The sequence below is a fragment of the Vigna unguiculata genome, chromosome 1, assembly GCF_037176805.1.
Source record: "Vigna unguiculata cultivar grain cowpea cultivar isolate G323 ecotype 2 chromosome 1, ASM3717680v1, whole genome shotgun sequence".
In the NCBI taxonomy this organism is placed as follows: domain Eukaryota; kingdom Viridiplantae; phylum Streptophyta; class Magnoliopsida; order Fabales; family Fabaceae; genus Vigna; species Vigna unguiculata.
The window spans coordinates 3656778-3673913 of NC_140792.1; the positions used below are offsets into that span (position 1 = coordinate 3656778).

At 27.2% G+C, this 17136-nt stretch overlaps 1 pseudogene; it reads right to left on the bottom strand.

Annotated features, from left to right (window-relative positions):
• Positions 1-11071: 11071 nt before the first annotated feature.
• Positions 11072-12162, bottom strand: LOC146888630 (uncharacterized; annotated as a pseudogene).
• Positions 12163-17136: the final 4974 nt, after the last annotated feature.

Here is a 17136-nt window from a genome sequence, read left to right on the forward strand (position 1 = left end):
GCGTGGTTGTGTCCATATTATCCGTGAGGAAAAATCAACTTTGGCGATTTTTCATTCACATTTCCAACTACAACCAAACATTAATCAAAATCAAATTCAAATCATAAACCGTTTTCTCCTTCAGGACAGTTTGGTTCTGAACTTCTGTTTGTGCTGATGTTGTGTAACATCTAATATTAGAGGGCTCTGCTTTTAACTGATTCTAACCAAATTGGGAGGACAGCTGAGAAATGTAGCTACTGTAAATGGAAAATAATATGTTCACACACAATTTGCCATTATCCACTTCTTCATCAAGTGAAGAATAATTTTATATATATATTAATATCATATTATATTTTCGATATCATATTTTATGGTAAAAAAAAAAACTAGCTATCCAATATAAAAAAGTTAAAACTTTTCATCATAGACCTGTATATGCTATTTTAAATATGAACTTAATGGTATGATAGATATATGAGTTTATAGTTTATGACAATTAATAATAAAATTATTTTTGGGTTAAGTATATGTTTGGTTCTGAATTTACATGTAAAATTGAAATTTATTTATTTCTCAAAGTGTGATATATCTTGGTTCACAAATTTAAAAAATCAATTAATATAATCATTTTAACCTAAGGGTTAATTTTAACCTAAATGTTAAAAATGATAATATTCATTTTGGGTACCAAAATATATCACAATTTTGACACAAAAACGAATTTTAATTTTGCATCCAAATGTAGGAACTAAAAATATATTTAATTCATTACTTTTTTAACTACTTTCTTTAGGTATTTTTTTTTATCTTATATACATCTTATGTTATTTAACTATTATAGAAATTTATACCATAAAGTTCGTCGTAAGTAGAGATCACAAATAAACTCGTCTTCGTGGGTATTGCCTAAACTCGTCCCCGTTTTGATGGAGAATCCCTGCATTGACTGGACATGGGTATAGAGAATTCCCGACTTTTACAATTGGATATGGGGATGATATGGGAATGTACATATCTCTGCCATAATACATGTTCCTGCCATATCTCATATCTCCGTCCCGTTTAAATTATTAAAATATTCACAATTAATTAAGTAACAATATATATATATATATATATATATATATATACACCTCTATTTTTTATTTCTTCTAATTATTTTGTTTGTCATGAAACTCATTCGCATCTTTACTATATTTTTCATTTTATCATAATCTTTATGTATAATTATGTTAAAATAATGTATGTCAATTAAAAAAAATTATGTCTTATATTTGAATATTTTTATTATTTTTTAATATTTTTATTTATTGTATATTTTTCTTTCACATGAAAATATTTAATACTCTCAATTTAAGTGTTTAATAGCATAAACCTTTCATTTAATATGTAATATAAAAAAAAGAAAGTATTTTTACTTATTATTAATAATTTTTGTTTCATTTCAAGAACTCTTTTATTTCGCTAAAACAATTTTCGTTATTTCTCAACCATTAAGTATATATCTTGATATTTGAAAAGTTTTCTTCGATCTCTAAGGTATTTTTCATCTTATCATACCCTTAATTATACATTTGTTTTCCTTTGTGAAATTTCTTTCAATAGTCTCTCAAATTGTTTCTAAGACACATTTGTTAATTTTTTAATATTTTGATTTGTTGTTTATTTTCATCATGTAGAATGTTTGTTTGTTAATTTGTTTATTTGTATATTTTAATTTGAATATTTGTTTTTCTTTTATATTTTTTTAAAAATATTTTTAAATTTTATCAACTAGATTTCATTAATGTTTGGTTCTCATGAAATTTTTTATGGTATTCTAATCTAAAATGTAAACTATTATAATTTATTTTAAAGTATTTGATAATGAAGAAACAATCATCCTCCTAATATTGAATATTTGATTCCTTTACCGTAATTTTTATTATTTTATAAAAACTAATTAAAATTAATATTGAAGTAGTAAAACTGGTACGGGTATAGGTACGAGATTATATCCGCTACCCGGTGGAGATATAGATGAGACAAAAGTTTGATAGTCGTTGGGTTTGGGTGTGGGGATGAGGATGAATTTTTTCTATGGTGATGAGTATGGGATAGCAAAACTCGTCCTCGTCCTACCATGTTGCCATCCTTAATCGTAAGAGTTCCACTTTTTACATAGAATTTATGATTCTTTGAAACTATTTCATTGTTGTCACAAAAGGTATTTCTTACATTGACATGTATATGTTGCATGACATATAAAATTATGTTAATATTTTAAATTATTATTTTACTTTTATGTTAAATACATGGAGACCAGTTAAGTTGTTCCCTATTAACAAAATCGAGGATAACTAACTTATCCACATAATGACTTTCATCACAAAGAACATGACAAACTTTGGAATCCATATGTCATGCATTAGTATAAAACACGAACAATCTGTCACCCAATGGCGGATCTTGATCAAAAAATTTGGAGGGGCCAAAATAATATACTCAAATTTTATATATTTAATTATTATTACTAATATAACAAAAGTATATATAATTTAGTATTGGAATCCTGATATGTTTTTCCTTAAAAACATTATAGTTTTGAAATTGTATTTGATATGAAACTCATTTTAAATATTTTTTTTCTAATTTCATCTCTTTCCATGTATATTCTCATATTTGAGAACATTTTCTTATAATAAGTTCCAAAGAATTAATATGAAACATTTTGCCTATGATTCAAAAGAATTAATATGAAACTTTTCACTTATAATTCTTTGAATCTTAATAAATGGTTTTCTAATTCAACAATTGAATTTCTAGTATCATGCTTGAAAATAGGTAAAAAAAAGTAAATTTGTATTATTTTCATCTTCAATGATATCTTCCCTTTTATCACTTAAGAAAAATAAATCTATTATTTTACTTTTTCATCAATATACCTGTTTACAAAAATAAGTAAAAAATAATTTATCAAAATCTAATCAAAAATTGAGAGACGTAATTACTATAAAAACGTGATAATGAAGTCACATTTAAGAAATGATTATGAAAAAACATATAGTACATAACTTCTCTTCTGATATTCATAAAAAAATATACAAAGAAACTCATCAGATGAAAAAAATAAACTAAATATCAAACTAATATTTTCCTATCAAGAGAAAGGAGAAAGTTACTTTTTTTTTGTTATCTTAGAAGAGAACGGATGAAAACTGAGAGCGAGAGAATGAATTTATGTCTAACTTTCTATTTCTTTTTTAAAACAAAAAACAAGAAATGCAAGAGTAATAAATAAATACAATACGTGAGAAACTTAAAATGAGAAAGAACAAAAAAATATCTCAATAAATTTTATTATTCTTTATTATGTTTAATTTTTAATTTTATTATTTATTAATATTAAATATTATATTTTATAAAAAAATAAAAATAAATCTAAAAAGTTTTTAAAATATTTTAAAAAAAATTAAAAAGTCTTAGGGGGCCATGGCCCCCCTGCGGACCTTCAAAGGTCCGCCACTGCTGTCACCATTGATCATAACATCAAATGAAATAAACTAATCAGTAATATCAAATATGTGAAACTTTTACCCAGAAACCACAGTCTATTCAAACTTATTAGTGTTTATTAGAAGTCTTTACTATGAAGGATTTGATATTTACTTTATTTGGTTGTTTACCCTTGTGGGGCTTCCTAGTAGTTTGAATTGGCTCACCACTTGTTTTAGTATTAGAATCTTCTCCTTCATGAACCATATCTATCCATTTAAAAGCTAAATTGAATTCCTTTGTAGGATGAACTTCCTTAAACAACAAAGAATTAGGAATTGTCTCAAAATTATTATAATGTGAATCAAGTTGATGTAAGCCTTGCAAATTATTTGCAATGGGAGTGAAATCCTCTATAGAAGACATATTAGTTAAGAAAACAGACTCCACTAGCTTATTATCGTTAAAAACATTTAGATTATTAACAGAAAAAATATATACTCATAAGATGCATATTATTAGGCTAAACTATAACAACATGATAAGATTGTCCAGTAAGCAGCAACATAACAAACTTAACCACAACAGATATGTGAAACTTTTATCCAAAAACCATAATCTCATAAAAATTATTAGTGTTTATTAGAAATCTCTGCTTTGAAGGATTTGATATTTACTTTCTTTGGTGGTTTACCCTTGTGGGACTTCCTAGTAGTTTGAATTGGCTCATCAGTTGTTTTAGTATTAGAATCTTCTCCTTCATGAACCATATCTATCCATTTAAAAGCTAAATTGAATTCCTTTGCAGGATGAACTTCCTTAAGCAACAAAGAATTAAGAATTGTCTCAAAATTATTATAATGTGAATCAAGTTGTTGTAAGCCTTGCAAACTATTTGCAATGGGAGTGAAATCCTCTATAGAAGACATATCAGTTAAGAAAACAAACTCCACTGGCTTACTATCATTAGAAACATTTAGATTATTAATAGAAGAAGATATACTCATAAGATGAATATTATTAGGCTAAACTATAACAACATGATAAGATTGTCCAATAAGCAACAACATAACAAACTTAACCATAACAGGTTGCATCAGCTGCTAGACTTGCTACACCACAAATTGTTGCATCACAAGTTGCACCATAGACTTTACCACCGACTCAACAATAGGTTGCACCTTAAGTTACACTGGTGGCCGCACCACAGGCTCCACCACAAGCTCTGCCCAACTCCACTGAGGTTGTACTATAGGCTCCAACACAGGTTGTACTACTAGAATAGATTGAGTCACAAGAACCAAATCTTGAGAAGCAATGTCACCCTTAGGATGATAATGTTATTGTATTTTTGCACCAATTGTTTTCTCGCCACCGGAATTAGCTTTAACATCTTGTGCTAATTTTTACAATTATATAAGTCATGACCAATCATTTTACAATTTGAACAAAATAGAGACAATTTCTCATACTCTACATTAGTATAAAAATGCAAATCTTGACCTTTATACCAAAATCTGGTAATTCAGATAACAAATCAACATCAATTAATACACAAGCAAAAAAATCCATGAGACTTATTCTTGGTGTAATTATCTAGAGTTAAAGATGTGTCAATTCCATGTACAATGGAAATAATCGCCTTCCAAAGGAAAATCATGTATATGAACCCAACAATTTTTATGAGTTTCATAGATGCAGGGGCAAAGTCCTTTGGCTATTCAAAAATTGGTCTCTAATTAAGAAATTAGTTTCTAAATTAGTCCCTAAACATATATTTGATCGCTAAAATTATCATCATTTAGGAATTTTCTTGTAGGAAAAACTTTTAAAAGAGTCAATCAATATATTAAGTAATAATATATAAAAAGGAAAAAATTTCATAAAAAAATTATGTAGACTTTTAAGTATTTAAGATGTATATCAACAAACAATAACTAAAACTATGCTTTTAATAAAATGATTACTATAAATAAATGATTACTATAAATATATGATAAAATAATAGTAATTTTCAAAATATTTGGAGATATCTTTCTAACCTTTAAGGTGTGTTTGCATTGGGAAAAAGATTTGAAAGAGAGTGAGTGGATGAATTTGAGGGGATCGAGAGTGGATTATGATATTGTTTGAATTAACATATAAATATTATGATTTGAGTATATTTGAGATGAAAATTTGGATAAGATTTGACGAATATGATAAATTAAAAAAAAATTAATTGCTAAAATTATATGATTATCATTGTATCCTTGAGGATAAAAGTGATATAAATTTGAATATAAATAATAAAAATTATTTTAAAATAAAATTGAAGTTATTATTTAAAATTACAAAAATACAATTTATTTTATAATTATTTTATTACATTATATTATATATATAAATATATATATATATATATATATATATATATATATATATATATATATAATAAAATGAAAAATTGATTATATGATGTATATTGATTTTTCTTGTTCTTTTTAAATTTCCATTCCTTGAAAAGAAATGGACAAAACTGGAAAAATGGAAGTGATGAGCTCTCATCTCTCCATTATGCGTCGATAGAAAAATAGTACTTTTTTTATATCCGACCACACAAATCCGTTCAATTTCTTAAAACAAACAATTTAAATCCATTCAATCACTCGCTCATCCTTCCTCATACACAGTAAATCAACTTTAGCAAATACATGCTTAAGTATGTCAAATCAAACTTTTCCTAATAACTTTCTTAAATAAGTAATTAAATTATTAAATTGTAATAATAATAACATTTAAATATTTTAGTCAAATAAAGACTATATCAAAATACGTAATTATTTTATTTATTAAATGAAACAATAGCAAGAAGACAACAATTTAATAACTATTGATGTATAAAAACTAACTCTACCAAAACTTTCAAAATTTAAAGGTCATCTTTATATACACATGAATGAAAGAGAAAGAGTTTTGGTTGCTTATAATTTGGTGGACAACGATAAGATGTGTGAGCATTGAAAGTGACCTAGATTTTTTATATTTGTTTATGTGGTGTTGAGCTAAAGCACATGGTTAAGAAAAAAGGTGCAAGATATATGGCACTAAAATATTGATGTTTTCAATAGTTTGATCAGTATAAAGGGTGGGTTTTCACATTTATTTTCTTGGTTAATAAACAAAGCCTATATTTATACATAAAATTTAATTTAAATACACACATGTATAATTTTTAAAATATACATAACTATTTTTTTTAAATAATAAATAAGTTTTGTATTAAGCAATTTTTAAATTTAATATTATTTTGCATTAAAATTTATAGCTTCAAATATTGAAACTAACAATTTCCTCCCCACAATTTTTAAATTATATGTAGTTTATCTTAAAAACTTATAATTATTAAATTAGGTATTTTTTTATAAAGAATAACATTTAATAATAATAAATGATAAAACATAAAATCAAATATAATAAAAATTAAAAATATTTATTAAGATGCATTTTTTTTTTGAGTTTTCTAGATATTAGACTCATCTCTTATTTGTTAGAAATAATGATAAACCAGAAACAATATAGAAATATGGATAAAAGAGATTATCAAGTCAAATTGTTCTTATAACAAACAATAACAATATAAAGATAATGTAAATATGTAAATGAGATAAGGATAGAGTAAGCCTGGGTTGAGGCACGCTGAGCGCTATCCTTAGAGAGAAAACGCCCCCACTGCACAGGACAATACTCAATATTATGCGCTCCTCCCCCAAGATACAATAACCTGTCAGATCGATCGAGTGCAGCGAAGGATCTCTGAACCTTATGAACACCACTGTTTTAAGAGATAATATAGAGAAGGAAAAGAAGAACACTTTTGAGAGGAAGAACTCTAGTGTTTGTTTTGTCTATTCCTTATGAAACTAGGTGGTATTTATAGGTGAGAAAAAGAGACACAATAGTAAATGGCCATCAAACTGATTTAAACCAAAATTAATTTCAAATCAATGAAAAGAATAAAAACTGTTTATACATAAATATAATTTAAATATAGAATTAACATTGTAATAAAACCCCAGTAACAACAATATTTTATTTATTTATTTTTAAATTATATTAATATTTCTAACAATCCCCCACATAATTAAAAACAAATATTATTTTTTAAAACAAAATATTGTATTTCAGTATAAGGAACCTTCCGGGTTTGAGCCTTACACCTAGTGCTTATAAACTTTCACCCGAGAAAATGCAGAGACTTGATTGTCTTGAACTACATCCCCTGTAACCGGGTTTTAGTAAATAACACATACAATATTGATGTTCATTATAGGTTCTAATCAGTGGTTGCACGTTACGTCCTTGTGCATGTATCTTGTGTCATGAGTGTCATTTAGAGACTTTGCCCATGTCTCACAATGGCGGCCCCACCATCACACTCACTAGATAAACCCTCAAAGGGTGGTTTGTGACTCACACCCCTACAAAATTGTCATTGGGTTTACTAAGAGGCATTTTACAAAAAAAACATAATAATACATATACCTCAACCTTATTATTGTCACAATTTATAATACACCTCGCCATAGGAATGAGACATAACATTTAATCAAATCAATTGGTGTACTTTAGTCAACAAACAACTTCGTTGTTACCCCTTGAACTCCATTCCATGGGATCGCCATTCATGTGGAGATGGGTGTCCATTGTTGCAACTAATTTATGGGCTTTAGTCTCATTCCCCTCGACGACTCAAGTACTTGTTGACGCGTCAACCCTTTAGTAAGCGGATCCGCAATATTTCTTTTTGACCTGACAAAGTCAAGAGAAATAATACCATTAGTAATTAAGTTTCTAATAGATTTATGTCTCACTTTGAGACGCCTTCTTTTTTCATTAAAGTTTTTGCTAGAAACTTTAGATATGGCAGCTTGACTATCACAATGCATTGAAATAGGAGGTATGGGTTTATTTAACAATGGTAAATCATATAGAAAACTTTTAATAAACTTTGTCTTAGCAGTAGCAGTATCTAAAGCAATAATCTCTTGTTCCATGGTAGATCGTGAAATAATAGATTGTTTAGCAGATTTCCATGATACTGCACTTCCACCCAAAGTAAAAACATAACCAGTGGTTGACTTTGTTTCATCAGAATCAGAAATCCAATTTGCATCAGTATATCCTTCAATAACAACAGGAAATTTTTTATAATGAATTCCATAATTAATGTTTCCCTTCAAATATTTAAACACTCGTTTTAAAGCAGTCCAATGAGAATGATCAGGATTATGTGTATATTTCCCTAATCTACCAACTGCATATGCAATATCAGGTCTAGAGAAATTTGTCAAATGTAATAAGGAACCAGTAATTTGAGAATATTTATGAGAAGAAATGCCTTCACCTAAATTTTTATTTAGTTTAATAGATGGGTCAAAAGGCGTTAAAACAGGTTTCACATCAGAATAATTAAATTTCTTCAATAATTTCTCAACATAATGAGACTGCGTTAACATAATATCACCATCTTTTTGTAAAATCTTAATACCCAAAATAACATCAACATGACCAAGGTCTTTCATATCAAAATTACTGGACAACATATGTTTCACATCATTTATAACATCTATGTTGCTACCAAATATTAATATGTCATCTACATACAAGCATAAAATAGCATAAACACCATCATCATATTGTTTTACATACACACATTTATCACTATTATTAATATGAAAACCATATGAAATAATAACTTCATCAAATTTTTCATGCCATTGCTTTGGTGCTTGTTTTAAACCATATAAAGACTTAACAAGTTTACACATTTTATTTTCTTTCCCTGACTCAATAAAGCCCTCAGGTTGTTTCATATATATTTCCTCTTCCAAATCACCATTTAAAAATGCAGTTTTAACATCCATTTGATGAATTTGTAAATTAAAAATGCAAGCAAGAGCAATCAAATCTCTAATGGTAGTGATTTTTGAAACAGGTGAATATGTATCAAAGAAATCTACACCTTCTACTTGTTGGCAACCAATAACAACAAGTCTCGCCTTAAATTTATCTACAGACCCATCAGTCCTTAATTTTTTCCTAAAAATCCATTTACATCCAATACTTCTACAACCAGGAGGAAGATCAGTTAAAAACCAAGTGTTATTTTCTTTAAGAGAATTCATTTCATTATTAATAGCTTCTTTCCAAAAAGGAGCATCAATAGATCTCATTGCTTCACCAAAAGTTTTAGGATCATCTTCAAGCATAAAAGAATAAAAGTCAGGTCCAAAATCTTTAGCTTTTCTTTTTCTTTTACTCTTTCTTGGCTCATTTTGAATACTTTTATTAGCATTTTCACTTGAAGGAAAAACAAAACTAGAACCATCACAAATAACATTACCACCAAAAGGCAAACCAAAAGTAGAAGTATCATAAATAGTTTTAGTCATTTTATTTTTTAAAGGAAAAATATTTTCAAAGAAAACTGCATCTCTAGATTCGATAATAGTATTATTAGAGATTTCATTCACTTCAGAATTAATAACCAAAAATCTATAAGTGGTGCTATGCAGAGAGTAACCAATAAAAACACAATCAATTGTTTTAATTCCTAATTTTCTTTTCTTATTAGGTGGTATATTAACCTTTGCAAGACACCTCCACACTTTAAAATATTTTAGTAAAGGTTCTCTTTGCTTCCATAACTCATAAGGAGTTTTATCACAATCTTTATAAGGAATTCTATTGAGAATATAACAAGCTGAATATAAAGCTTCACCCCACATATTTTTTGGCAAACCAGAACTTGTAAGCATAACATTCACCATATCAAGCAAAGTTCTATTTTTTCTTTTAGCTACACCATTAGATTGAGGACTATAGGGAGGTGTTGTTTCATGAATAATACCATGAGTTTCACAAAAAGCATTCATTTCTAAAGATGTATATCCACCCCCTCTATCAGAACAAAGGATTTTAATTGTTCTTTCTAATTGATTTTCTACCTCAGATTTATATATTTTGAATTTTTCAAAAAATTCATGTTTGTGGTTTATTAAATACACATAACAATATTTGGAGAAATCATCAATAAAAGTAATAAAATATCTTTTACCACCACGTGTTAAAACATCATTACTATCACATACATCACTATGTATCAATTCAAGTAGATTAGTTTTCTTTTTCATGCATGTATGCAAACCTTTTCTTGGTTGCTTTGATTGAACACATATTTCACATTTTTTCTTCAAATCAATAGAATATTTAGGAATAAGATTAAGAGACATCATTCTTCTAATAGAATTTAAATTTATATGGCCTAGTCTAGCATGCCACATATCACAACTTTCAACATTGGTAATAGTCAATGAAGTACTATCATATATTTTATTAGAAGAAAAAGGCATAAGACTTAATTTAAACAAACCATCACAAATATATCCTTTACCAATAAAAACACCATGTTTAGTAATAACAACTCTATTGGACTCAAAAACAACTTTGTAACCTTGTTGTACTAACAAAGAAGTACTTATGAGATTTTTTCTAATTTCAGAAACATGAAAGACTTCATTTAAAATAAGATAATTTCTAGAAGACAACTCTAATTTCACTTGATCCTCTCCTAGAACATGTGCGATGCTCCCATTTCCCATACCCACAGTACGTGTGCTTGTTTCCTGATATAGAGAAAATATTTTTTTATCAGCACACACATGAACATTAGCCCCAGAGTCTATAAACCAATCTTTTGAGTTAAAAACATAATTTAACTCAGGGCTAGTGACATGGTACCTTTCAGATGGGAAATCAGAGGCAACACCCATAGTAATAGTATTAGCTTTAGGTTTGGAATTAGACACAGGTTCGCGATGACGCTGAAAGCAATTTTTGGCTAGATGATTAGTTCGCCCACAAACAAAACAAAACATCTCATTCCCCATACTTTTATCTTTATTTTTATTGTTGTTATAAGAAAAGTTATTCTTTGGTTTAGAGAAAGAAGGTTTTTTAGTAAACTTATTTTTATTAAAACCATGTCTTTTGAATTGTTTAGATTAGACTTGTAAGAGTTCTCAACAAAAAAGGCTTTAAACTGAGAATTTTGAACAGAATTTTGAGAAAAATGACGTTTTACCTCAATACGAAGACACACAAGCAAATCATCAAAAGAGAAATTTTTGGGCTTATGTTTTAAACTTCAAGCACAATCAGACCAAGAAGGAGGTAACTTAGAGATCAAAAGAGCCACAAGCATAATGTCTGGTAAAATAATATTTTTTAATTTCATGTCATAGACAATATTTTCAAACTCATGAATTTGATTAGAAATGAGTTTATTATCATTTGAAATTCAATAACTTTTTCACAAGAATATCTAGATAAAACTTTTTCTGCAGATCCATATTTAAGTTCACGTGCTTCCCATAACTCAATAGCAGTTTTGGTGTGGCAAAATATTTTATAAATATTATCAGACAAAGCACTTAAAATATGTCCATGACATAAAATATCTTTATCAGAAGTATCAGAAGAAGAAGAAGAATCACTTAATATGATAGAAGAATCAGTAGTTTTAGAAATCACACAAAATAATCCTATTTCAATGAGCCAAAACCTCATCTGTTGTTGCCAATAGAAAAAATTTTCACCTGTAAACTTTTCAGGCTTATCAGGCTTACTTGAGAGTGACTTAATCATATCCATGGCAAACATAATAAGAAAAAGAATTATATATATATATATATATATATATATATATATTTATAATTAATATTTTTCTCTCTAAGAATGTTAGAAATAATGATAAACCAGAAATAATATAGAAATATGGATAAAAGAGATGATCAAGTCAAATTGTTCTTATAACAAACAATAACAATATAAAGATAATGTAAATATGTAAATGAGATAAGGATAAAGTAAGTCTGGGTTGAGGCACGCTGAGCACTATCCTTAGAGAGAAAACGCCCCCACTGCATAGGGCAATACTCAATATTATGCGCTCCTCCCCCAAGATACAACAATCCGTCAGATCGATCGAGTGCAGCGAAGGATCTCTGAACCTTATGAACACCAGTGTTTTAAGAGATAATATAGAGAAGGAAAAGAAGAACACTTTTAAGAGGAAGAACTCTAGTGTTTGTTGTGTGTCTATTCCTTATGAAACTAGGTGATATTTATAGGTGAGAAAAGGAGACACAAGAGTAAATGGCCATCAAACTGATTTAAACCAAAATTAATTTCAAATCAATGAAAAGAATAAAAACTGTTTATACATAAATAGAATTTAAATCTGGAATTAACATTGTATTAAAACCCTAGTAACAACAATATTTTATTTATTTTTTTAAAATTATATTAATATTTCTAACATTATTTTCTTCTGTTTTTCTTTTTTTTTTGAAAAAAAAAAGTTAGACACAAACACTTTTTTTTTCTTTCATTTTATTTGTTTTCTTTCACTATTGAAGAAAGAATGTAATTCTCTTGACTTACTTGATCATGAAATATTTGTTTAATAGTTAGCATTATTTTTTTATCTCATGATTCTTATGTTAATTTTTTATGAAAATATAAGTAAAAGTAATGTACGATGTGTTTTTTCATAACTAATTTTTAATTGTGATTTCATTATCATAGATTTTTTTAGGAACTCTCATTTTTTTATTAGATTGTGATAACTTATTTTTTGATTTTAATCTTTTTTAGGAACTCTCAATTTTGTATTAGATTGTGATAAATATTGATGAAGAACAAAATAATAGATTCATTATTTTAAAGTGATAAAAGGGAAGCTACATGTGAAGATGAAAACAAGACAAATTCAGTTTTTTACCTATTCTGAAGCATAATACTAATGATCATATTGTTCAATTAGAGGATCTTTTCTTAAGGTTCAACGAATTGCATGAGAAATTTTGTATTAATTCTTTAGAAAGGTTTTCATATTTATTTTAAAAAGATAGCTAAAAATTTTAGTTTTGATTTAATTATTGATGAGTTCAAGAATCTGAAAAAACAATACTTTAGATATGTGTAATTTGTTTTGTAGTTACAATTATACTAAATTATGTATTAATTTTTATTGTATTAGTGATAATAATTAAAAATATAAATTTTGAGTATATTTTTTGACTCCCCTAACATTATTGAGCAAGATCCGCCACTGAAAAAGAGAAATGATATTTTGACAAACTTGTGTGGCAACTGTTTTCAAATTTTTTTTAATTTTCAAAAGCTTTTTCGTGTGTCAAAGGAGAGAAATCCTGGTTTTTGGTCCATTTTCATTTCGCGCTTATGTTCTCCCTCTTCCTCCATCCACTGACGTACATAACAAAGAATGACATTCAAACTCAAACCGTTACTTGTTCCTTCCTATCTTCACTAATTTCACGCTTTCAAATTATCATCTTCCTCAATTTCTCTCTGCACATTTTCTTCCTCTTCTCAACCACAACTTCAATGTCCATGTTTCATCGCAATGCCTTCGTCCACATGTAAGACCCAGGAAAAAAAAATATTTATTTAATAAATGCGACGACAAGAATCCTTAAGTTAATTAATGTGGAGAGAGAAGACAAGAAATAGTACTAGCTCAAGTGGTTAAGAGTACTTGGTTGTGTTAAGAGGACTTGGGTTTGAGTCATGTGTATGCCAATTATATGTTAATTTAATTGTTTATTATTTTTAATAAAATATTGGGCCGTGATGAGTGATAATATAATCCTAGATGTATAGGAATTATCATGAAATGTGAGTTGGTTGAATTGGTTGTACACTTGCTTTGAAATTATATGGTTGTGGGTTTGAATCTTGGGGGATGTGAGATAGGTTCCTTTTGCCAAATCTTTTCTTTGGCATGAGGGAGAATGGTCATTTGATGGCCATTAATATTTTGTTTTAAATTTTCGTATTTTAATCTTAGTAAAGTATTTTAAGGGCTGAAAATGAGATTTAAAAGGAGGGTTAGTGGGAATTGGAGGGGTTTTTGGTACAACTGCTAAGGGAGAATGTGAGAGCACTAAAAATGGGGCAAAAAGGAATGTTAGGAGCACAATTGGAGCGGGGGAATTCCAGGTAAGGGGAGCTGACTAGTTTAATCTCTTCCTTTGAAAGAAGATTTTAAGTTTTGTTTGATTGAATTATTGTTTACAATAAAAAAAATATATGTGATGCATTTGTTTTATATTTTAGAAATTTTGATTGTAATGGTGATATAGTATCATCAAATATTCATTTGAATGTTAAGTATGTGATTGATGAATTTTAGTGATACAAAATCTAATATAGCATGAATGCATTGAGATTTTCTTGATTTGTGGGTGAATGATGCAAAGGAAAGGTTAGGGTTTATGTTTTTCTTTTACAACAGCATGATTTGGGGTCGAACTCTAAAGCTTTCATTTTTTTTGTTATATGAAAAAGTAGATAAATGTGGTGTTATGGTATGTTATAATATTTTAGGAGGATATTTTATGACATTCATCATATGGTAATTTATATAATATTAAAGAAAAAAAAGGAAAAAAATTATTTGCTTTGGTGTAGAGTATCGATTATACTAAATAGTTTATTTTTAATATAAATATATATATTTAAAGAAGGTTAGAAGTGTGGTTGGCTTTCTTTCCTTTTTTTTTGTTGTATTTGATATTATATATGACTTGTAGCTTTTGGGTATTAAGCTTTGGTAGTAACTAAACTTTTGGTATGCTGCAGTTAAGGTTTTAGAATAATTAATAATTTTCTTTGGTAGTGTTTTTTTTTTTTCTATATAGAAATTATGATGTGGTATAATTAATAATTTTTAATATATTATATAAGAGGGGAAGAGAATAGTTATAGAAAGGGGTTTATAAATGGGGATTGCAGAGGTGATTTTATTAATTTAGGTTGGTATTTAATTAATTGACTTTAGTTGCGTTCGACTTTTAGGGTACATGTTTAGAGCTCTTCTTCTAAACCCAACACATTTATTATTATTATTATTATTATTATTATTATTATTATTATTTATTATTATTATTGTTATTTTAGTTTACTGTTAAAATCAGATCTGTCTAATTATCTTAACCACAAAGGGATCTGAATTGATTAATAGGCTTTTATCTGGTTTAAGATGAATCTTGAATGAATCTTTAGGTTTTAAAGCTCAATTAATCAATTTCACAGTTCTAGGTTAATGGACTGTTTAAATCAATCAAGAAAGATTATGGGAGAGAAGAAAGAAGCAAGACACACAATTTATACTGGTTCGATTCAGGGCGAATCTACATCCAGTCTTCTCCTAAGTAACACACTTAGGAGGATTCCACTAAACAGATAGGATTCAAGAATTACAAGCACACCTATATAATTCTAGACCCTAAAAACCCAAGAACTTGATCTACCAATCAAGAACTCCCCCTAGGAGCAATGCATCCACACAATTGCACCTAGGTCCACACTTCAAACACTGAAGCAACTGTAATCAGAAATACAGTAAACAAAATCAAGAAACGAATACACCTATGTTGTGCAGATTTGACAAAAAGCTCCTTGATTCAAGCAAGACCCATCATGGTAGAATCAACCATCAATCTTCTTGGATCTGCACTTGAGTGATCTTCCAGACTATTCAATCTCTTTGTGACTATCAGAAGATTCTCTCTCAGAAGGAAAAACTGCATGATTTATCAATTTTCTCTTGTCTCCAAACAGATTCTAAAAACAGCTTTTATACAAAGTTTTATGCTATCACTAATTGATTAGCAATTTACCTAATCGATTATCGTGGGTATATTTTCACTTCCTTGGTGCCATACTCACAGCTAATCCATTAGTTAAAAAACTAATCATATGCAAGATTACACAACAGGCCTAAAATACATCTGATAAAGAGAAGCTATTTTCCTAATGCATATCCTAACTAGACCAAGCTATGTTTTATTCTAAACAAGTAGACATCATCAAAATCATTCTTCATTCATAGGTGAAGTAGCTCCCCCTACCAACATTTACTACTATTATTATTATTATTATTCTTATCATTATTATTATTGTTATTACTATTATTATTATGTTCCTTAATATTATTATTATTATTATTATTATTTTATTTGAATATTGTTATTATTATTACTATTATCATTATAATTATTCTTATTATTATTAATAATTTTACTATATTTTAATATTATTATTATTATTATTATTTATTATTATTATTTTCTTTTCTTTTCTTTTACTATTATTATTATTAGTATTATAATAATTATTATTGTTATTTATATTATTATTATTATTATTATTATTATTTTTATTGTCATTATTATTATTATTATTATTATTATTTCTATTACTATTTTACTATTATTATAATTATAATTATTTTATTATGATTATGATTATACTATTTTATTATTATTTTTAATTTTATACTTGTTTTATTTTATTTATGATTTTATTATAATTATTATTGCTTTATTTTATTATTATTATTATTATTATTATTATTATTATTTTATCTTATTAGTATTATTGTTTCATTTTATTTTATTATTATTTTTATTGTTTCATTTTATTAATATTATAATTATTATCATTATTATTGTTGTTATTGTTATTTTTATTATTATCATCATTACTACTTTATTGTCTGTATGATATTTTGGGGCAATGATTATGTATTCTTCCTGGGTTGTATAT